General features: G+C 40.6%; 1 long non-coding RNA gene and 1 other non-coding gene across 6 annotated transcripts in view; one reads left to right on the forward strand and one right to left on the reverse strand.

Annotated features, from left to right (window-relative positions):
- The window catches only part of LOC149747768 (uncharacterized), a 145,518-nt gene that overhangs the window by 18,738 nt on the left and 102,623 nt on the right, over positions 1-24,157 (forward strand). The window lies entirely within an intron of this gene.
- LOC115803465 (U6 spliceosomal RNA) lies at positions 14,660-14,766 on the reverse strand. Its single transcript, XR_004024215.1, has one exon. It is a non-coding gene; the product is annotated as a U6 spliceosomal RNA (small nuclear RNA).

Genomic DNA, 24,157 nt, shown 5'->3' on the forward strand with positions numbered 1-24,157 from the left:
ATTTTTTGTTCTAGTTCTGTGAAAAATGCCAGTGGTAGTTTGATAGGGATTGCATTGAATCTGTAGATTGCTTTGGGTAGTAGAGTCATTTTCACAATGTTGATTCTTCCAATCCAAGAACATGGTATATCTCTCCATCTATTTGTATCATCTTTAATTTCTTTCATCAGTGTCTTATAATTTTCTGCATACAGGTCTTTCGTCTCCTTAGGTAGGTTTATTCCTAGATATTTTATTCTTTTTGTTGCAATGGTAAATGGGAGTGTTTTCTTGATTTCACTTTCAGATTTTTCATCATTAGTATATAGGAATGCCAGAGATTTCTGTGCATTAATTTTGTATCCTGCTACTTTACCAAATTCATTGATTAGCTCTAGTAGTTTTCTGGTAGCATCTTTAGGATTCTCTATGTATAGTATCATGTCATCGGCAAACAGTGACAGCTTTACTTCTTCTTTGCCGTTTTGGATTCCTTTTATTTCCTTTTCTTCTCTGATTGCTGTGGCTAAAACTTCCAAAACTATGTTGAATAAGAGTGGTGAGAGTGGGCAACCTTGTCTTGTTCCTGATCTTAGTGAACCACCCACTCTTGAAGGGATTATTGATTTCTTGCCAAACTCAGCCATGTATTGACTGTGTTAACTTCTTAATTAAGGAATTGCCAGTTGCTATAAAGGACAATCCCTGAAATCTCAGTGGTTGAACCAACAGGAGTTATTCACTTGAGCACAGTTCAGTACAGGTGTTTTGTGTAGATTCAGGGACCCAGGCTCTTTCCATTTTGTGGTTCTGCTGTTTCTTAGGGCTTCAGAATCCTTTGCTTTCAGCTGCTAGATGGAAAAGAGAGAGGATAGAAAATGTGTAGAATATTTTTATAGGCCAGGCCGTGAACTGTAGTGCCTCATAGCTCACAATCCATTCACACGGCCCCACAGAGGCAAGGGGGAGCGTGATAGAGAATGTAGCCTCTGAGCAGCTGCTTCCTTGCAGCAATGCTAGCCCTATGGACTGGAGCATCAGTTTTCAATCTCTGCGGCTATCTAGGCCAAACAGTGAAGCCAATGAGGTCTGTCTTCTCATGTTTCTGTTCCTTTTGCCTCCCTCCATGATCCTCCCTTCACTTTCCCCCTAGCCCTATAGGTGCCCAGTCATCTGTCCTTCATCAGAAACTGCTCTTAGGACGGAAGTGATGGTTATGCTGAAGTCTCAGTGACAGATGAGGCTCAGTCTAGGGCTGTTTGCATTTTAACAGAAGAAAGCCTCTGTTTGATATAAGTAAAAAAATATGAAGCTCTAATAAGGGAATCTGAAGGCATGTGAAGTATTTTGGGGGAACAAGAATCATGCAGTCCCTAAAACTAAACCACATGTTAGATCTAACCGTGTCTTTCTACACTACCCCCCAAACCACAAGGCTGTTACGTATGGGATGGCTTTCTTTATTCTTTCATATAATTTGGAAACTTTCCATAAAGACAGGCTGTTATGGGCTGAATTGTGTTCCCCCCCGCTCCCCCCCCCCCGCCAAATACATATGTTGAAGCTCTGATACCAGGTATTTCACAATGTGACTATTTGGAGATAGTGTCTTAAGAGGTGATTAAGTTAAAATGAGGCTGTTAGAGTGGATCCTCATCCAGTCTGACTGGTGTCCTTGTAAGAACGGGAGATTGGGACACACGGAGAGACCACAGGGCATGTGCACAGAGGGACAGTCATGTGAGGACACAGCAAGAGGGCAGCCACCTGCAAGCCAAGAAGAGAGGACTCAGAAGAAACCAAACCTGTGCCCATACCTTGGTCTTGGACTTCCAGCCTCTGGAACTGTGAGAAATAAATTTCTGTTGTTTTCAAGCCACCCAATCTGAGGTACGTTGTTATAGCAGCCTGAGAAAACTAGTACTCAGATTCCCCCATTTTATTAAAAAAAAAAATATATATATTTATTTATTTTTGGCTGCGTTGGGTCTTCGTTGCTGTGCACAGGCTTTCTCTAGTTGCGGCGAGTGGGGCTACTCTTCGTTGCAGTGCACAGGCTTCCCTTTGCAGTGGCTTCTCTTGTTGCAGAGCACAGGCTCTAGGGCACATGGGCTTCAGTAGTTGTGGCATGCGGGCTCAGTGGTTGTGGCTTGCGGGCTCTAGAGCACAGGCTCAGTAGCTGTGGCGCACGGGCTTAGTTGCTCTGTGGCATGTGGGATCTTCCCAGACCAGGGCTCGAACCCGTGTTCCCTGCACTGGCAGGCGGATTCTTAACCACTGCGCCACCAGGGAAGCGCCCCCCCCCATCATTGGATGAATGGATAAAGAAGATGTGGCACATATATACAATGGAATATTACTCAGCCATAAAAAGAAAGAAAACACCATCCAATGATGGTGTTTTTAAGTATGATAGGGCGCTAAGAGAAGGTTTGGGAGCGAGGATCCTCAGCTGTAAAAGAATCACAGAGGAGTGAAAGAGCTTAACAACCGAGAGTGAATGACTTCCATGTTTCCTTGAGAAGCCAAGAGTGTAATCTGTTAGATATTCTCCAGAAGTGTGAATTGGCATGGTCAACTCTGAGTTAACGCCTCTAAAACGTGGTCAGATAAATTTGTGCTTGTCTCTATTTGTGTTCCTAAGGACTGATTTAAGTTACATGAGAGGAATGGAAGATTTCTGCAAAATGCTTTAACACATGGAAAATAAAATTTCTGGATAAATATTAGTCAAAAACTTCTTGCCCTAAACTACCCTCAAATGTCCTGCTAGCAATCCATAACTAGATGATTCAAAGGTAAGGTGGCACTGTGGTCAGCACAGTCGGTCTGAAGCCTTGGACTGCCTTGTTTTTTCCCCCTAAGTAGGAAGAGCCTCAAGTCTTAGTTCCCTTTTGCTTCTGAAACTCAGCAATTGCCAACATATTTTTTAGCACCCAAAGCTGAGTTCAGGACTTGAAAATGCCTTAGGGCCTGCCAACACTGGGTTGGCCAAGTGTTTCTTCCTTCTTGCAGGCACACCAGTGGCTCTGGGGCCTTTTCCAGGAGACAGTGTTTAAGAATTCAAACCCAGTCACAAATCCCCTGTGTGTGGACAGGAGAGAGCAAGCATCTGGCATCAAGAGATAGGAAACAGAAGAAACATGGTCCTGTCAAGTTGCTTTCTACAGTGCTTTGTTAGAATTCAATTCTCTTTGTCTTAAGAAGCAGTCATGAGCTGCTTAATTTGAGATTTTTGGAAAGCAAATCATCCTTTTGGCAAAGAGGGAAAAAATGTGTCAACCATCTGGCTAAATCAAAGGCGTCAGCATAGGGGAGGGAGCTTGTGCACTGAAAGGGGGCAGTGTGGGTGGGGGGAGACCGAGCCCTGGACTGGGGTTCTAGTTCCCACTCTGCCACCAGCTGCTGATGTGTCCCAGCTCAATCACTTAACCTTGGGTTTTCCTCACCTGTTGTGTTAGAGTGAGTCTTGGCGGGGCTAAGCTGGGACTCTTGGGGAATGGAGTTAGGAGACTTTGCTGACGCCATGTAACTGTTTGCAAACACTTATTTGCAAAGGGCCTAGGATAAAAAGACTTCATTGCTGTCCATAGCTGGGATTCCAACATTTATAGACATCTCTGATGGATTGGTGTGTGTGCACATGTGTCTGACTGAAGTCCTATTCTAGGGGAATGAGGGAAACCACTGAGAGAGAACTCAAGAGAAAGAAGAAGGGGTTGGGCAAGGAGATCCTGACTTAAAATGAGACATAAGTGTTTGGGGACAATGTGACAGCAGGCTCATGAGTTTGTCTAGACCGAGCCATCCTACAACAGAGGGCTTTTGTTTGTAAATTTAAAGTGCAACATCAGTAAACACTTGCTGGGGGCCTTTCCTCCCACAGACAGATGTGACACAGAAGGGATAGTACCCTTCTCACTTTGGAAGAAGGGCTTGTTCTTCCAAGGTGCAGGGCCAACTTTCAAGTCCATGGCACCATCACAGAGGGGGAACCGTGGCAGAGGCCATGACCACAGATCTAAGTCATGATTACCTATATGCATCCTGAGAATTACAAGGAAAACTTGGAGAAGGGCAACCTGTGAAAGGTAAGTAAGACTTCCTGTCAACAGAAAGATAAAGGCTTGGAGCCTTTTAGATTTAGGTAGATTGGAGCATTCAGCTTCCACGTAAGAGGATGTAGCTGATCTTTGAACTCAATTCTAGTCCTAATCTTCAGTATTTCTCAGAATCTGAGGAGAATCCAACAGAAACTCTCACAATGATTACAAGTGTAATAATAGTGATAATTAACATTTGTTGAGTCGCCTACCTTGTGCCAGGTGCTGTGACAAGCAGTTTCCATTCCCAATGAATCTGGAGGGTGGGTGGCAGTACACCCAATCTAAGATGAAGAATCTGGAGAGACGCTGATGTGCCAGACTCAGATGGTGAGCACTGATATTCAGATATGTCTGGTCCCAGATCTTATGCTCTCTCCACTTTACCACAACACGACGATAGGAGATGTTTTAGAATGGCCTTTTCACTATGCTTGACTGGATACCCAGAAGATGTGGCTGTCACCAGGAAACTGCCATGTCAGAGCCCTGAGATGAGAATTCCAGTGACAAAGATGAGCCAGGACAAGGCACTGCACAACCTTTCCAGCAGCAAGGCCACTCTGAAGGCTCTGTGACACTGCCCTGGGGCAGGGGGCAGGTGGAAGTGCCCCCAGTGAATTACACTTCTGGGCATCTTTGTCATCAAGACTGGACCTAAGTGAAGTAGTGAAATGGAACAAAAATAATAATAATGACAAAGACAAAAATAACACCTAGCATTTATCCAACATCATTACATGCTAAGAACTGAGCGAAACACCTTATAAGCCTCTCTCTCTTTTTTTTTTAACATCTTTATTGGCGTATAATTGCTTTACAATGGTGTGTTAGTTTCTGCTTTATAACAGTGAATCAGTTATACATATACATATATCCCCATATCTCTTCCCTCTTGAGTCTCCCTCCCTCCCACCCTCCCTATCCCACCCCTCTAGGTGGTCACAAAGCACCGAGCTGATCTCCCTGTGCTATGCGGCTGCTTCCCACTAGCTATCTACCTTACGTTTGGTAGTGTATATAGGTCCATGCCTCTCTCTTACTTTGTCCCAGCTTACCCTTCCCTCTCCCCGTATCCTCAAGTCCATTCTCTAGTAGGTCTGTGTCTTTATTCCCGTCTTGCCCCTAGGTTCTTCATGACCATTTTGTTGTTGTTGTTGTTGTTGTTTTTTAGTTTCCATATATACGTGTTAGCATACGGTATTTGTTTTTCTCTTTCTGACTTATTTCACTCTGTATGACAAACTCTAGGTCCATCCACCTCACTACAAATAACTCAATTTCGTTTCTTTTTATGGCTGAGTAATATTCCACTGTATATATGTGCCACATCTTCTTTATCCATTCATCCAATGATGGGCGCTTAGGTTGTTTCCATCTCCGGGCTATTGTAAATAGAGCTGCAATGAACATTTTGGTACATGACTCTTTTTGAATTTTGGTTTTCTCAGGGTATATGCCCAGTAGTGGGATTGCTGGGTCGTATGGTAGTTCTCTTTTTAGTTTTTTGAGGAACCTCCATACTGTTCTCCATAGTGGCTGTATCCACTTACGTTCCCACCAGCAGTGCAAGAGGATTCCCTTTTCTCCACACCCTCTCCAGCATTTATTGTTTCTAGATTTTTTGATGATGGCCATTCTGACCGTGTGAGATGATATCTTATTGTAGTTTTGATTTGCATTTCACTGATGATTAATGATGTTGAGCATTCTTTCATGTGTTTGTTGGCAGTCTGTATATCTTCTTTGGAAAAATGTCTATTTCGGTCTTCTGCCCATTTTTGGATTGGGTTGTTTGTTTTCTTGATATTGAGCTGCATGAGCTGCTTGTAAACTTTGGAGATTAATCCTTTGTCAGTTGCTTCATTTGCAAATATTTTCTCCCATTCTGAGGGTTGTCTTTTGGTCTAGTTTATGGTTTCCTTTGCTGTGCAAAAGCTTTGAAGTTTCATTAGGTCCCATTTTTTAATTTTTATTTCCATTTCTCTAGGAGGTGAGTCAAAAAGGATCTTGCTGTAATTTATGTCATAGAGTGTTCTGCCTATGTTTTCCTCTAAGAGTTTGATAGTTTCTGGCCTTACATTTAGGTCTTTAATCCACTTTGATTTTATTTTTGTGTATGGTGTTAGGGTGTGTTCTAATTTCATTCTGTTACATGTAGCTGTCCGGTTTTCCCAGCATGAGTTATTGAAGAGGCTGTCTTTTCTCCACTGTATAGTCTTGCCTCCTTTATCAAAGATAAGGTGACCATATGTGTGTGGGTTTATCTCTGGGCTTTCTATCCTGTTCCATTGATCTATATTTCTGTTTTTGTGCCAGTACCATACTGTCTTGATTACTGTAGCTTTGTAGTATAGTCTGAAGTCAGGGAGCCTGACTCCTCCAGCTCCATTTTTCTTTCTCAAGATTGCTTTGTCTATTTGGGGTCTTTTGTGTTTCCATGCAAATTGTGCAATTTTTTTGTTCTAGTTCTGTGAAAAATGCCAGTGGTAGTTTGATAGGGATTGCATTGAATCTGTAGATTGCTTTGAGTAGTAGAGTCATTTTCACAATGTTGATTCTTCCAATCCAAGAACGTGGTATATCTCTCCATCTATTTGTATCATCTTTAATTTCTTTCATCAGTGTCTTATAGTTTTGTGCATACAGGTCTTTTGTCTCCTTAGGTAGGTTTATTCCTAGGTATTTGATTCTTTTTGTTGCAATGTCAAATGGGAGTGTTTCCTTAATTTCTCTTTCAGATTTTTCATCATTAGTGTATAGGAATGCAAGAGATTTCTGTGCATTAATTTTGTATCCTTCTACTTTACCAAATTCATTGATTAGCTCTAGTAGTTTTCTGGTAGCATCTTTAGGATTCTGTATGTATAGTATCATGTCACCTGTAAACAGTGACAGTTTTACTTCTTTTCTGATTTGGATTCCTTTTATTTCTTTTTCTTGTCTGATTGCTGTGGCTAAAACTTCCCAAACTATGTTGAATAATAGTGGTGAGAGTGGGCAACCTTTTCTTGTCCCTGATCTTAGTGGAAATGGTTTCAGTTTTTCACTATTGAGGACCATGTTGGCTTGTCATATATGGCCGTTATTATGTTGAGGAAAGTTCCCTCTATGCCTACTTTCTGGAGGGTTTTTATCATAAATGGGTGTTGAATTTTGTCGAAAGCTTTCTCTGCATCTATTGAGGTGATCACCCTTTAGAGAAAGAATAACAGAGAAACCCCAAAGTTAGCAGAAGGAAAGAAATCTTAAAGACCAGATCAGAAATAAATGAAAAAGAAATGAAGGAAACGATAGCAAAGATCAGTAAAACTAAAAGCTGGTTTTTTGAGAAGATAAACAAAATTGATAAAGCATTAGCCAGACTCATCAAGAAAAAAAGGGAGAAGACTCAAATCAATAGAATCAGAAATGAAAAAGGAGAAGTAACAACTGACAGTACAGAAATACAAAGGATCATGAGAGATTACTACAAGCAACTATATGCCAATAAAATGGACAAGCTGGAAGAAATAGACAAATTCTTAGAAATGCACAACCTTCTGAGACTGAACCAGGAAGAAATAGAAAATATGAACAGACCAATCACAAGCAATGAAATTGAAACTGTGATTAAAATCTTACAGCAAACAAAAGCCCAGGACCAGATGGCTTCACAGCCGAATTCTATCAAACATTTAGAGAAGAGCTAACACCTATCCTTCTCAAACTCTTCTGAAATATAGCAGAGGGAGGAACACTCCCAAACTCATTCTATGAGGCCATCATCACCCTGTTACCAAAACTAGACAAGGATGTCACAAAGAAAGAAAACTACAGGCCACTATCACTGATGAACATAGATGCAAAAGTCCTCAACAAAATACTAGCAAACAGAATCCAACGGCACATTAAAAGTATCATACACCATGATCAAGTGGAGTTTATCCCAGGAATGCAAGGATTCTTCAGTATATGCAAATAAATCAATGTGATACAGCATATTAACAAATTGAAGAAGAAAAACCATAAGCCTCTCTCTTAATTCTTACTCCTCCATGAGTTGACTGTTAGTATCATTATTCTACAGTTGAGGAATCAGAGGCTCAGGGAGATTAAGCAAGTTGTTTGATGATAAAGTATGTGAGTGGCAGGCAGAGCCAGGATTTGAACCCAGGTAAATGGAACTCCAAAGGCTGAATGCAGAATCACTATCATCCAGCATCTCTCTAGAATAGTACTCAGTTCGGTGCCCTCTTCTTCCCCTTCTGAGTCACCCCACATCTCCCTCTTGCTCTGCATGTGGGACTCTCTCCCTCACCCTTGAAAGATCACTGGGCTCTAGTGCCCTCCAGCTCTTTTCCTCCCCAGTTATAATCCCATGGAAGGCACTGCTTTCAGTCATTTATACTTAGAGCTGCAGCGGAAAAAGTTGAGGTACTTTGGTATTGTTTTAAAATGTTCCTGCTATGTATCATCACTGTTTATATTTACTTGTACGATAATTGGTACCAGAAAAAAGACAGGTGATTTTTCTTTCTAACCCCAAGAGGATCTGAATAGTTTTTATACTGGTTGACTTAATTATAGCAAGCTCAGTGAAGTCACTGTGGGTTAAATATTACAAAATGCAATTTCCTATAACAAATAAACAATGATTGATGAAAGCAATTTCCTACACTGGGCAGTTCGGTGAGTTTTATAATCTCAAGGTTAGAGGCTGTGTAATAATTAACCATTATAGTTAATAGCAAAATCCCACAAGAAACCTTTGTGTACAAACTACTGAATTTTATGGTGATAAAATACTGAAAAAGTATAAATCTGACAAAAAAGCATCCTCTCCCTCCAATCTATCTTATGTTTGTATTCTTAGTGGCTTCAAATTGAGTTGACTGGTAAGTATTTTCCAGTTCTTTCCGTATCTATGTAACGAGGTGTAATTGTTAGCTCTGTACAGAGTATTCTCAAAGTCTCATGTCAGCTTCTTAATCTCCCAAAGCTCTTTTATCAAAAAACTTGTGGCTTTTAAAAAAATATCTTATTTTTATTTTCTCCACAGCTTTATTGAGATATGGTAGACATATAACATTGTGTAAGCTTAAGGTGTACAACATGTTGACTTGATACATGTATATATTATAAAATGATTACCACAATAAGGTCAGTTAACACCTCCATCACCTCACATAATTACCTTTTATTTTTTTGTGGTGAGAACATTTAAGATTTACTCTTTTAGCAGCGTTCAAGAATTTAATACAGCATTGTTAATTATAGTCACCAAGTTGTACCTTAGATCCCCAGAACTTTAATTTTAGTCAATGGTTAGTTAAAGAATTTAGGGCCTGTAATTTTTATTTCTGTAGTGTAAGTTTAAAAGGCAATTGCATTTTGACTTGCTTCTAGTTAAGAAACAATAGCTTTGACCCCTACATACAGGAATTTTAAAAATTACCCAAAGGAAAGTATTGTTACTTTTTGTGGTGGGACAGGGAGTGAATTTTCTTATGGTTTCTGAAATCATGACATCCAGAGGTCCTTCCTGATGCTGGTCCAGCAGGTCATGCAGTATGGGCACTGTTTTCTGAAAGCTGACATGATGTGAACAGAGAGCACTGGTGACAATGTGCAGAGGTTGGGGACATGAGTGAGGGAGTGTACAGGGGTCGCCATAAGGTTGAATGAGCCAGAACATGAAGCAGAGGGGACTGCTCAGTCCCAGGAGAGTGGCCATACAGGCTTGAGTTTCTTGATACTTCACTCCTTCTTTAATACATTCTGTTCAAAACTATATTGATTGGGTGTTCTAGGCACTGTGCTAGCACTATGGATATAAAAGTAAGCAAGGTAGACCAGTATCCTCAAGGGACTTACAGCTTAAACAGATAATTAAATGAGCAGTTATGAAAAGGTGTGCTAAGTGTCATGATAGAGAAAGTTCAGGGTGTTGGGAGAACAAAGCAGGGGACTCAGCCCCATCAAACAGAGGTCAGGAAGTAGTAGCATGTGAGGTCTGAAGGATGAGGGAGGAGTTGAAAGATGAAGATTCCAGACAGTGAGTTCTTCTTCTTTGAAGTCCTAGGGGCAAAAGATAATGTGGTGCATTGAGAATTGAAAGAAGTTTACTTTTCGGAGGAAGTAGCTATAGGGTGTGAGATAGGGAAGGGAGAAGGAGATTAGGCTGGAGAGATAGGTCGGGCCCCATCAGAGGCCATGGTAATGTTAGGCTTCATCTGAAAGACACTGAAAAATTACTGAAGGGTTTTGAGACTGAAAATGATGTGGTGAGATTCACATTTTAGAAAATCACTCTTATTAAGATTGAAAGAATGGAAAGGGGGCACAATTAGGGGCAGAGAGACCAGTTAGGAAGCTATTGCAGATTTCCAGTTGATAAATGTTGGGGGTGGTCTGGTGGTCTAAGGCAGTGTCACTGGAAATGAAGATAGTTTGAAGGACTTTGAGAAGGTGAAGTAGACGTGGTGAGAAATTTAATGTGGATGTGAGGAAGGAGAACAGTCAAGGGTGGCTGTTGTATGAAAGTGTCATATACATATTCAAGGAAAGGTTTGAGGGGGGAGGATGATGGTTCAGTCTTGGACTTGTTGAATTTGGGTCCCAGTGGGACAAAGTGGGGGTGTTGAGTAGAAGGTGGGTTCCATGACTCTGGAGCTTGAGAGAGTGGTGTGGGCTGGTAATGTAGATGGTAACCGAAATGATGGGAGAGGGTATGAAGGGAAAAGAGAAGCGAGCCTGAGGAATCAACGTTTGAGTGACAGGCAGAGGAAGAGGAAGGTCCAGTGATGAGAGAGCAGGAGGAAAACCAGGGGGGCCTGGGCTGTGGTTGAGAGTGTTCAGTAAGGGAGAGGTTAACAGTATGAAATGGTGAGGATGAGTGAACTAAAATAAGGAGCGAAGAGTGCCTGGAAGAGTTAGCCCAAAGGTAGACGTCGGCATCTTCGGCAAGAGCAGTTAAAGTGCAGTGATGGGCCAAACGCCAGATTCCTTTGGGAAGAGGAGTGGAACGTCCTCCTTCAGGAGGAGAGGGACTATATTCTGCAGAGGACACAAGGCTAAAGGAGCTCGATGGGAAAGAGCCAGTGGATGAGAAAGTCTGAAGATGCAGGAAAGAGATGGGGTAGTCAATAAAATGAGGTGAAAGTGGGTGGTATCCAGAAACAGGGGGAGGGATAAGTCTTAAGCGGGGGAGCCTTACTACGCTGGGTGGGAAGGAGGCAGCTCTGAGTAGGAATGTGAGCATTTTGCAGACGCAGAGGCAGGAAGTTGTGAAGTGTGGGTGAGAGTGGTATCTTCTACTTGTGGGTTAATGTTAAAGACACACCTGCTTATTTCTTTTCATGCACTTCATGAAGTGTCATCAGAAATGCTATCAATGAGCTTTCTTTTGATACTTTTGTTGCCATTGAAGCAGATTCTCCTGATTAAGAAAAGGAGAAGGAAGAACTGTGTAAGCAATAACCCCTCACTTCCAAGCGAAGCAGAGTAAGGTCCTGGCCAATCCCAGGGTTATGGCAGTGAACGTATCTGGCCTTCCAGGCTGGCTGGTCCTCCTTTGGCTGTCAGCTTTAGGTTAGCACCTGCCAGGATGTCAACCATATGGGCTAAAAGAGACTGCAACCACTGTCACTATCTTGGCCTTCTACCATTTGGTTTTAGCCAGAACATTTTAAGGATCAATTATGATAATACTTTTAAAAGAGCTTTGAAAATTGTAGCTGACTAGAAATGTAATGGCGTGAGATGATTATGTGAGGCAGTATGAAGTGGTGGAAAACAGTGGTATAGAAATTACTTGCTGTATGATTTTGTTTGGGTGCCTTAATCTCACTGAGACCCTTCAGCTTCTCGTTTATGAAGTAGCCTTTTCCTACCAGCTCTATAGATTATTGTCAACATCCAGTGCAGTGGTTTTCAGTGTGGCTGGTCTTGTCCATTGGGGGTGATTTTGGAGTGAGTAGGGCAAGTTTTAGTTGTTCCAATAATGGGGAAAGGGTGGCATTTGTTGGGGTGGAGAGATTCAGGAATTTTGAGCATCTCACATACACTTGACAATCCTACAGAGAAGTTTTCTACTCCCAGCGTACAGCTGATGGGTCATATGGTAGTCGCATGCCTAGGTCTTTAAGAAAATGTTTTCCAGAGAGGCTATCCCTTTTTACTTTCTCAACAGCAATGTGCGAATGATCCAGTTTCTCTACAATCTCTTCAGTATTTAATGTTGTCACTATTTCTTATTTTAGTCATTTTGATAGGTGTGTAGAGATACCTAATTGTGGTGTTAATTTACACTTCCTTAGTGGCTAGTGATGTGAAAATCTTTTTGTGTGCCTGTTTGCCATCTGTATATCTTCCTTGGTGAAATGTCTGTTCATTTCTTTCCCTCATTTTCTAATTGGATTGTTAGTTTCTTTACTGTTAAGTTTTGAAAGTTCTTTATATATTCTAGATGCTAGTCCTTTGTTGGATATGTGGTTTGCAAATATTTTCTCTTAACAGAGTCTTTTGCTGAGCAAACTTTAAAATTTTGATGAAGCCTAACTTACTGATTTTTCCTTTTATGGATTATGCTTTTAGTATCAAGTCTAAGCATTCTTTGCCTAACCCTGGATCCTGAAGATTTTCCCTTAAGCTTTCTTTCTAATGTTTTATAGTTTCATGATTTACATTTAAGTCTGTGATCCATTTTGGGTCAATTTGTGTGTAAGATGTAAGACTTAGGTCAGGGTTCATTTTTTTGGACCTATGGATGACCAATTCCTCTAGCACCATTTGTTGAATTATTTTTGCTCCTTTGTCAAGAATCAGTTGGGCATATTTTTATGGGTCTGTTTCTGCATTCTTTACTCTGTTCCATTGATCTGTGTGTTTCTCTCTCCACTAGTACCAGGCAGTCTGGATTACGTTAGCTATATAATAAGTCTCAAAGCAGGCTTCTCTGGTGGTGCAGTGGTTAAGAATCTGCCTGCCAATGCAGAGGACATGGGTTTGAACCCTGGTCCAGGGAGATCCCACGTGCTGTGGAGCAACTAAGCCCGTGCGCCACAGCTACTGAGCCTGCGCTCTAGAGCCCGTGAGCCAGAACTACTGGGCCCACGTGCCACAGCTACTGAAGCCCATGTGCCTAGAGCCTGTGCTCTGCAACAAGAGAAGCCACCGCCATGAGAAGCCCACACACCACAACGAAGAGTAGCCCCCGCTCACCGCAACTAGAGAAAGCCCGCGTGCAGCAACAAAGACCCAATGCAGCCAAAAATAAATAAATAAATAATTTATTAAAAGAAAAAAGCCAAGGGATTGGACTAGGGAAAAAAAAAAATGTCTCAAAGATGAGTAGATCGATTCCTACCACTTTATTTTCTTTCTCAAAATGTTTTGTCTATTCTAGTTCTTTTGTCTTTCCATATACATTTTAAGAATAATCTTGTCTATAGATACAAAAAAATCTTGCTGGGGTTTTGATAGTAATGGTGTTAAAACTGTATGTCAGTTCAGGGAGAAATGACATCTTAGCTATGTTGAGTCTTCCAACCCATGAACATGGTATGTCTCTCCATTTATTTAGATTTTCTTTGATTTCTTTAATCAATAGTGTATAGTTTTCAGCATAGAAGCATGGCACATGTTTTGTAAGATTTACACCTAAGTATTTCATTTTTTGAGTGATTTTAAATGGTATTATATTTAAAATTTTTGTATTCACGTGTCTATTGCTAGTATGTAAAATACAGTCAATTCTTGTATGTTTATTTTGTATCCTACAACCTTCCTGAACTCATTTATTAGTTCCAGGAGATGTTTTGTAGATTCCTTCGGTTTTTCTATATAGATAATTAAGTCATTGGAAAATAGGGACAGTATTATTTCTTGCTTTCTGATCCGAATGCCTTTTATTTCCTTTTCTTGCCATAATATGTTGACTAGAACTTCCAGGACTATGTTGAGTAAAAGTGGTGAGAGTGAACATCTTTGCCTCATTCCTCATCTTAAAGGGAAAGCATTCAGTTTTTTACCTTTAAGTATAATATTAGCTGTAAGTGTATTCTAGATGTTCTTTATCAAGTTTAGGAAGTTCTCCTCTATCCTATTTTTCTGAGTTTTTTTTTTTTTAATCATGAATGGGTGTTCAAAATTGTCCAGTGTTTTTCTATATTGACCAATATGATCGTATGTTTTTCTTCTTTAGCCTTTGATATGGTGGATTATATTGATTAATTTTAGAATATTGAGCCAGCCTTCCATCCCTGTAATAAGCCCCACTTGATCATGGTCTGTAAGTTTTTTATATTACTGAATTCCATTTGCTAGTTTTTTTTTTTGCGGTACGCGGTCCTCTCACTGCTGTGGCCTCTCCCGTTGCGGAGCACAGGCTCCGGACGCGCAGGCTCAGCGGCCATGGCTCATGCACCCAGCCGCTCTGCGGCATGTGGGATCTTCCCGGACCGGGGCACAAACCTGTGTCCCCTGCATCAGCAGGCGGACTCTCAACCACTGCGCCACCAGGGAAGCCCAGTATTATTATTTTTTTAAATAAATTTATTTATTTTTATTTTTGGCTGTGTTGGGTCTTCGCTTCTAAAAATATGGAACGCTTCACAAATTTGCGTGTCATCCTTGCGCAGGGGCCATGCTAATCTTCTCTGTATCGTTCCAATTTTAGTATGTGTGCTGCCGAAATGAGCACCATTTGCTAGTATTTTGTTAAGGATTGTTGTATCAATGTTCATGAGAGATATTTGTCTGTAGTTTTCTTTTTTTTAATACTGTCTTTGTTTGGTTTTGGTTTCAGCATGATACTAGCTTCATAAAATGAACTGGGAAGTGTTCCTTTCTCTTCTGTTTTCTGGAAGAGGATGTGTAAAATTGGTGTTAATTCTTTATTAAGCATTTGGTAGAAATTTCCAATGAAACCATCTGGGTTGGGAGATTGTTTTTGCTCTTTATCATTTCCTTCCTTCTGCTTGATTTGGGTTTATTTTTTCTAATGTATGCATTTAGTACTATAAAATTCTCTCTCAGCCTCGCCTTAGTTCTGTCCCACAAATTTTGTTACCTTGTTATTTTCATTTTTGCTCAGTTAAATATATCTTTTGATTTTCCTTGAGACTTCCTCTTTGACCTATAAATTATTTACAAGGGTGTTGTTTAGTTTCCAGGTGTTTGGAGATTATCCTGTTATCTTTGTTATTGATTTCTGTTTTAATTCCATTTTGGTCATAGAACACCCTCTGTATGATTTCAATTTTTAAAAGTTTGTTGAGGTTTGTTTTATGATCCAGGATATGGTCTATTTTGGTATATGTTCTGTGGACACTTGAAAAGAACGTGTATTCTGTTGCTGTTGGGTAGAGTGTTCTATAAATGTTGATTAGATTCTGTTGGTTAAGGGTAATGTTGAGTTCTTTTTTATCCTGTTGATTTTTTGTCTAGATGTACTAGCAATTGTTGATTGAAGGGTGTTGAAGTCTCCAGATATACTTGTGAAATTGTCTATTTCTCCAAAAGCTTCCATCAGTTTTTGCTTTACATATTTGGCATCTGTGTTGTTTGGTATGTTTACGTTTAGGATTGCTGTTTTATTGGTTGATTGATCCTTTTAAACATTGTATAATGTCCCTGTCTGGCTCTGGTAATTTTTTTTGCTTTAAAGTCAACTTTATCTGATATCAAAACAGCCACTCCATCTTTCTTTTGATTAGTGTTTGCATGATGTATCTTTTCCCATCCTTTTACTTTCAACCTTTTACTTTTAATCATACTGTTTATATTTAATATAATTATTGTTATGTTAAGGTTTAAACCTGCCATTTTATCTTTTGCTTTCTGTTCTTCCTCTATGTTTAGAATTAGTTAAATTCCTCTGTTTCCTTTTTCCTGCCTTCCTGTGGGTTATTTGAACATTTTGTAGAATTCCATTTTGATTTACCTACAGTGTCTTTGAGTGTTTCTCTCTTTAGAGTGTTTTTAGTGGTTGCTTTAGGTGTTATGTCACACAGACACACACACATCTTATCACAGTCTGCTGGTGTCATAATTTTGCCAGTTTTGTATGAGGTATAAAAATCTTGCCTCCCTTTGTGTCCCTTCTCCCCCTATTTATAATAAAGATGTCTTAGATATTTCCTCTCTATACATTTAGAACTATATTAGACCGTATTATAATTTTTGCTTCAACCATCAAACATAATTTAGAAGACTCAAGAGTAGAAGGAAAGAAGGTTGTATTTACCTATATTTTTGCTTACTATGTTCTTTCAAAGGGTGCTTCTTCACTCCTCTGGAGAAAGACAAGGTGAAAAACACATGACTCATCAAAGATTGTGAGTTACCCTGGAATAATTTTTTTTCTTGGAAGCTGCCATTTCCCTCAGGAACTCTCACTGGATCATGTAATTCATGTTTTTATACCCTGTGTAGGGATTTGGCTTTTTTGTTTATGGAGTCTGGATAAATACAACCAGGCTACGCATTTAGCTAGTGTCCCAGCAGGTGCCAGAGAGGCAAGTTTGTCAAATGTAAATTAACATATATAATCTAAACATACTTCCAGTGACTGGGTTTAATATGTGCTCTGTTGACAAAGAAGTCTCCCAGGTAATAAATATTAAATGCTTGGGAATAGAAATACAGAATTAAACTCCAGCCAAAAATTTAGCTCCTGTCTCTTTGGGCAAAGAGACAAAGTGGTGTTTTACTATTTTTTTTTTTTTAAACCCTGGATGATTAGCTAACTAGATAAAGAAACATAAAAATGATATGATCTCTTTTCAGTTGAGTTCTCATTAAAGAGAAGTTTGATTAAAAATAAAAAATGAATACATTAGTGCATTTTAGGATCATTATATGTATATATAGTTATATGTGTAAATATATTTCAAGGAAATATAATCAATATAAAAATATATAATATATTTCAAGGAAATATAACAAATATAAAAAATATAAAAATAAGGAAAAAACTCACTAATTTTGAATAATTGGCTCAGTGCTATAGAGAAACCCAGTCTATTTATCTATCTATTTATTCATTTATTATTGAGATATAATTGTATATATACAATTGTATATATAACATTGTATTAGTTTTAGATGTACAACATAATGATTTAATATATGTATATATTTAAAATGATTACCACAATAAGTTTAGTCAACATCCATCACCTCACATAGTTACAAATTTGGTTTTTCTTGTGATGAGAACTTTTACCATCTACACTCTTAGTAAATTTCAAATATACAATACAGACTTGTTCACTATAGTCACCATGGTGTGTATTATATCCCCAGGACATAGTTATAGAAATTCAGTCTTAATAAGTAAAAATGGTTAAAGTATGGAAGATTTGAATGGATATACAGTGTTAATACTTTAAAGAACTAATAATTAAAGGAAGACCACCAATTAAAAATCCTGACACATTGGCTTTAAGGAAAAGACAAAAGAATTGTCATTGTTACACTCAATGTTGACATGCAAGGAAGTTTCTCAAATACTGTTATTTTACTTCTCAAACTAAGATTTTCATTTATCATGTTAGTGCCATTAACTTGTCAAGAAAGCCTTTCTTTTTATAGTTGGAGCAAAATCAAACTTCAGATTAGAGTATATTTGAATCAAAGTCTCTCAACAGTGGCACTGTTGACATTTTGGGTTGGGTGATTCTTTATTGTAGGGGCTGCCCTGTACATTGCAGGATGTTTCGTAGTGTCCTCTACCTACTAGATTCCAGTAGCAACCACTCCTGCCCATCACCTCCACCAAGGAGTGACAAATAAAAATGCCTGCAGGCATTGCTAAATGTCCCCTGGGGACAAATTTGCTTCTGTTTGAGGACCACTGGTCTAAATTATTGGAATATCCAAAATAGTGCAGTTAAAACGTCTTATTGAACATCTACTCTACAATGAGCATGAAAGGAAGGATGCCTTTAATTCAGAGTCAGTGATGTCTAAATAGACCACACTTGATGGCATCTGGGGATCTCCATTTTCATGCTCATTCCAAGGCTGAATTTGGGTGACCATAGCAGACTATTTGATTTACATATGCTTCCATTTTCCCCTTTTCCCTGTCTGGGTTTGGTAGATAACCTGTCTGCTCCATGATAACTTAGAACAGAGTATACCTTATTATATTCAACATAATAATTCAAGGATGCCCACGTTGGCTAAATACATTGTTGATTTAATTACTGTGGTTTTGAATAAAGAGTTTGGCCTTCTTCTTTCCAAATAAATGCTTCATTGACCTTTTCCTTGTAGCTCTTCATAACCCCAATGACACATTCACTAATTTCAAAAACAGTAATTCCCCTCCAAAGGTTAATAATTTCAATTAACTGTTCTGATCGAGGTAGGAGTTTTAAGTCTTGGCCAGTTGGGCTAATTGCTCATTCAAGGCTCTTGATTGTTCCCTGGCTAATTTCTTTTAAAGAAGCATCTAAACTAGCCTTTCTTTTGCTCATTAGGTGCTTGGCAGCTTCCCAAAGTAAGCAAGGCTTGACATCTGGTATGTGGTACCTAGTACACTAGGGATTTTTGCCATCTCTTTGATATGACCCATTGTCCCCTTTATTTCTTTCAGGCCAGGGTTTCTTCCTCTTGGGTTGCTCCTTGATTTCTAAACAGGCAGGTAACACAACTGCAGGAGCCCAAGTAAGGCTTAGGGCAGTGAGAGTCATCAGTTTTTGTTTTTGCTGGGTCTAGTTGAATCATTTTGATGTAGATTAAGAAAATGGCCAGTGTGGGACATGTTCAGTCTAAGGGTTGAGTGGATAGGGGCTGCTTATGAGGAGACGTTTTGACCTGACTTGGACTGAGGAGTTTTCTAGGACATGGGGCTTTCATTGCTAAAATCAGGAAAGGCCCAGGCAAATTAGAATGAGTTGGTCACCCTAGGAATACTACTGTAATCCAGACGTCTCATGATTTAGTAGCCTGCAAACTCAAATATGACCACATAGTTATCAATACCTAAAAATTGACAGCTCTGAGTCTCTACATCGTAACTGCAAGAACTTAGTCCCTTGAATGTCTCCCAGATTTTTCTGGGAGTCTCCGGAAAGTGACTCATATGTTCTCAGAAATGAGGGCTCCTCCCTCTCTCTCTCTCTTTCTCTGTCTCTCCCTCCACCTTCTGTTTTTCTTTTTTTTTTTTTCTTCCTCTATAACTTTCAAGCAGTGGCCTGCAGCCTGCAAAGTGCCTGCAGAACTGCCTCCATACTGCCCCTGTTGTTACAAGTGTCTGTGAATAAATGGTCAACCCCCCAACCTGGTTTTTCTGCTGCTTTGCCAAGGATAGTTTTCTCCTGAGGGAGATCCCAAGGCCGCCAGGTTATTCACAGAGAGTCACAAGGTCCTTTAGTCCTTGGGCTCCCTCTTCTTTTCTCCAACGCCCCAGCTCCTTTCCTTCCATTATCCTTTCCTCCCACCTCTACTTATTCTCAGACATTCCTACACCTACAAAACGGAGAATCAAAAACCCCCGTACAACACCAACCCACACTGTGGGGCTGGGGTGGGGACATCGTCTTACTCATCTCACCTACTCACTCAGAATCTTCTTTTCTCCTCAGCCAAGCCACTGGGAGGATTTTCCAACCTGACCAAGAGTTTCCTCTCAGCCTCCAACTGCTTAATTAAAACCAGTTTAGGCTGTCCCTATCCCTCATGGCTGTATGGCACAAGTCTGAGAATTTACCTATCAAATCCAGAGTTGCCAGGAAGCCATCTGGATAGGCAGCAGGAGGTCAGGGGTACTGTCCATGTGCTGCATCAGGACTAAGTGTTGATGAGCACTGATGAGTTTCAAAGTACTGAATTAGGGCACTTATTAGTGACTCAAACTCTCATTTCCTCACTAACCACTCCCATCCTAACCTGAATCATTTTCATATCTGTTGTAAAGACAGAGGATGAAAAACAAACTGTCGAAAGGATTTTGGCTGCAAATAACAAAAATTCTGATTCAACCTGGTTTAAACACATAGAACATTAATTATCTTATGTAACAGTGAATCCATAAGTAGGGCAAGCTTCAGAGTTGAGTGACTCAGTGGTTCAGCAATATCAACAAGAAGCCAGGTTGTCTCCATATCTGTGATATGTAGTCCATACATTGTTTCACCTTTGGACTAATTCTCCTCCTGGTCACAAGATGGCTGCCGATAGAAACTGGGAAAACCTGTCCCCTTGATTTTATGCATTAGGATAAAGAGAGGGGGAGAGGAGGATAGAGAGATGGGGGAGGGAAGGGAAAGAGTGAGGGAGGGACATCCTCCTGAAATATGGAATGTGAATTTTTTCATGTAATCTGATTGGGCCAATGTAGGTCATATGTCCACTGTGTGATCAGTGAGAATCACCAGAAAAATGCTATCCATTGATTTGTTGTGACTAATCAGAATCTATGCCCAGAGTTAGAAAAGGGTAAAGCTTTTCTGAGTCGCCTGGGTTACACGAGAGGTGGATGGATAGTTGAACAGAAATTGGGATTTTTTTTAGGAAGGAGGAAAAAGGGAATGGATGCTGAATAGCCAACTGAAAGAATCCTCTACACAAACAATTCAATTTTATGCCATTTCTCTATCCCTGTAATGGCCTTGGTAGTTCAGGAACTTTGGTAATATTCTTACAATATGACAGCCTAAATAGTGCAGAGAGGATGGGTGTTGGATTCCTGTGGACCCCAGTTTGAGTCATAGCTTTGCTATCTTCTAATTGTCTGACTTCCAGACAAGTGAAGTAACCTCCCTGATCTTCTGTTTCCTTATCTGTTAAATAGCTTAATGCTACTGACTATGGAGCATTGTTGTGGGTATTAAAGACACAGTGTAAGTAAAGTATTTATCATAGAGCCGGCCACATAGTAGGTACTCAAGAAATGTTACTTTTCTGTGCTTTGTCCTCCCCACTCCCACTGGCCAATTTTGGAACATAACCACCTACCCACTCCACACCCCCATCCCTCTTGGCCAGCTCTTAGTGACACTCATTTGCACTTAGTCCTTTTTCCAGCCACACTTCTGGGCTCCTTGGGCCATCCAGGGGGCCAGTAGTTGAGGGTTATATGTCTAGCAGCCCTTTCCAAAAGGTGGAAGTTGATGGTGTGATATGCAAGTCTTTCCTATGTGATGTCAGGTGGTTCAGTCCCTCTCTTTGTGGGTGATTTCCCTACAGTATCCAGCTTCTTGAGTACCTGATCCTGGAACAAGCACAGGTTTAGGGTTAGAATATCTGGATCCTTCCCTTTCTGGATGTGGAATCAGCTACTTGAGTATCTCTGAGCATCAGGTTCTTCACAGTCCAATTTTGATAACCAAATCTTCTCTGTTGGTTACTTTTCAATATCATAATACATAAGATGATGTGTGTGAATGCACTTAAAATGTGAATGTGTGAAACCATGTTGAATAAGTAGGAAAATCTGCTGTTCTCCAGTCTCAGTCTCTCAGGTTTCTAGGATGCAGACCCAGATATCATGATGGAATATGGAGCTGTCTTACCCAATAAGGGATGTTTGGTCAACTTCCTAGCCTCACTCCCATTTCATTCCTTCCTTTATTCATCAAATATTTAGGACATTCTGTGGGCGATAAAAACTAGGGGTACAAAGATAGCTAAGACGCCTGGCTTTATGAAGTAGTGACTCCTCTGCCCTCACCCACTTCCAGTTAATCCGCAAATCCTGTTGAGTTAATAAAATAGCCCCTGCTTCTCTAGTTCTGTCTCTAGATGGTACCTTCTCAGTGCTGTTGCAGCTTCTGTATGACACTCAGCATCCCCTGAGCGTCTGAGGGCCTGGTTTCAGTGGGTCCTGATGCTGAAGATGGAAGCACTCTCCAGAGAAGGGAAAGGTCTTGTTCAAGGCCACACAGATTTGGTGTTCTGTTCTCAGCCCTATTTCTTTCTTTTAAAGTTAACCAATTAATTAATTAATTTTAAGTTTATTTTTGGCTGTGTCAGGTCTTCGTTGCTGCGTGCGGGCTTTCTCTAGTTGTGACGAGCAGGGGCTACTCTTTGCTGTGGTGCACGGGCTTCTCATTGCGGTGGCTTCTCTTGTTGCGGAGCGTGGGCTCTAGGCCTGTGGGCTTCAGTAGTTGTGGCACGTGGGCTCAGTAGTTGTGGCTCGCGGGCTCTAGAGCACAGGCTCAGTAGTGGTGACGCACAGGCTTTGTTGCTCCGTGGCATGTGGGATCTTCCCGGACCAGGGCTCGAACCCATGTCCCCTGCATTGGCAGGCGGATGCTTAACCACTACGCCACCAGAGAAGTCCCCCTCAGCCCTATTTCTCCTGATGCTCTGGTGAATGGTAGAGCTCATGTCAAGACTCTTTTCTCTCTAACACGTGGGTTCTCCTGAACTGTCATGAGTGTGTTTTCCCTAGTGTCGAAGGACTTACTATTGAAAACTATGTCCATCTCTTCTTCATACCTGCAAGTCCATCAGTTGAAGTCTGTATATATAAAATCACTTCCCTCAGCTCTCTGGTATTGGCCTGTTGGAGGCAGAGGGTGAGGTGGGCAGAGTGAAGACCACTTGGTTCTCATTTCAGTGAAGACTTGCTGAAGGACCTTGGAGAAGCTGCCAGCTGTGCCCATAATTGACAGTAAAAGTTGCCACCTATTCCCTGGTCTTCAGGGAATCTGGGAGGGTATCTGAGAGAATGAGAGGAATGTAGGGGGGAAAAGAAGGGCCCTGGATTGGGATCCCAAAGGCTGTGGTGTCACCTTCCTTCTTTTGTGCAATCATGGACAAATCCTCACATCTCTTCGTGCCTCTATTTTCCCATTGTTAAAATAGGGATAATTATAAATATTTGCCTTCCTGATCTAAGAGGGATTATGGGGAAACCCCAGTATGGCTGTTGCAGTCAAGAGAAAAGAGAACGTGTGAAGTGGATGAGATAATGTGGGCCAGGGGGTAAGTACTGAGAAGGAATGGCATGGAGGAGGTGGGTGTGTGGGGGGGTGATGTCAGCAGACGCAAACAGAGTAGGAGCCTGGCTGTCTCTTTTGGAAGGTAGAATGGATCCTGGTGAATAGTGGTGTTACAAATGGATTGGGAAGAGGTGAGGAGAAGCAGAGGATCTGTAGAGGGAAGAGGACAAGAGGAAAATCGTTCTAGACTGCTTGAAATTGGCAGGCTGTTTTCCTTTAAGAGTAGGTTGGTCTAAGACGGGGAGAACAAAGACAACCAATATATAAGGAGTAAGATGGAGAGGTTGAGGAATAGCGAGCAATTTGAACCATCATCAGGAAAAAGTCAGAGCAGGGATTTTCAATGGGTTATGTTTTGGGTTCTCAGGCTGTAAAAACCAGTGGAATCCCTGTGAAGTCAGGGGAGAGGAAAAAACATGCTTAAAGATGGTGCTATGTACCTGGAATTCTCCACAGATACTTTTAATTATTGACCAGAAAATAGTCATATGGCCACACCTAGCTTCAAGGGAGACTGGAAATACAGCTGTGTGCCCAGCTAAAATTTCTATTACTGTGGATACTGGGGGACAGCTAGAAGTCTGTGTCCCAAGGATTAAATAAGACAGCGTTTGTAAAGCAATCAGCACAGTGGCCTGGACAGAGTAGACGCTCAACGTGAATTAACTATTGTTTCTACCCCTTAGTTACTTCAGGAGCAGAAGTACCAAAGGAAGGGTGGAGCAAGGGTGGGGGGAAGTGAGCCCTGCACTGTTTTTTAAAAAAATTATTTTATTGAAACGTAGTTGATTTACAATATTGTATTAATTTCTGCTGTACAGCAAAGTGACTCAGTTATACACACACACGCACACATATACACACACACACACACACACACACACACACATTCTTTTCCATTATGGTTTATTACAGGATATTGAATATAGTTCCCTGTGTTATTCAGTACGACTTTGTTGTTTATCCATTCTATACATAATAGTTTGCCTCTGCAAACCCCAAACTCCCAATCCATCCCTCCCCCACTCCTCCTCAGTCCTGTGCTATTTTTGAAGTGAGAGAAGCTTCCACGCTCCTTATCACAGAGGTATGGAAGGGAAGTAAGTTTGGCCAGAGGTTGGAGGTTTATAGTTG

This window comes from Delphinapterus leucas, chromosome 13 (assembly GCF_059928025.1).
Source record: "Delphinapterus leucas isolate spDelLeu-1000000601 "Yukka" chromosome 13, BTC_Dleu_Yukka2, whole genome shotgun sequence".
In the NCBI taxonomy this organism is placed as follows: Eukaryota; Metazoa; Chordata; class Mammalia; order Artiodactyla; family Monodontidae; genus Delphinapterus; species Delphinapterus leucas.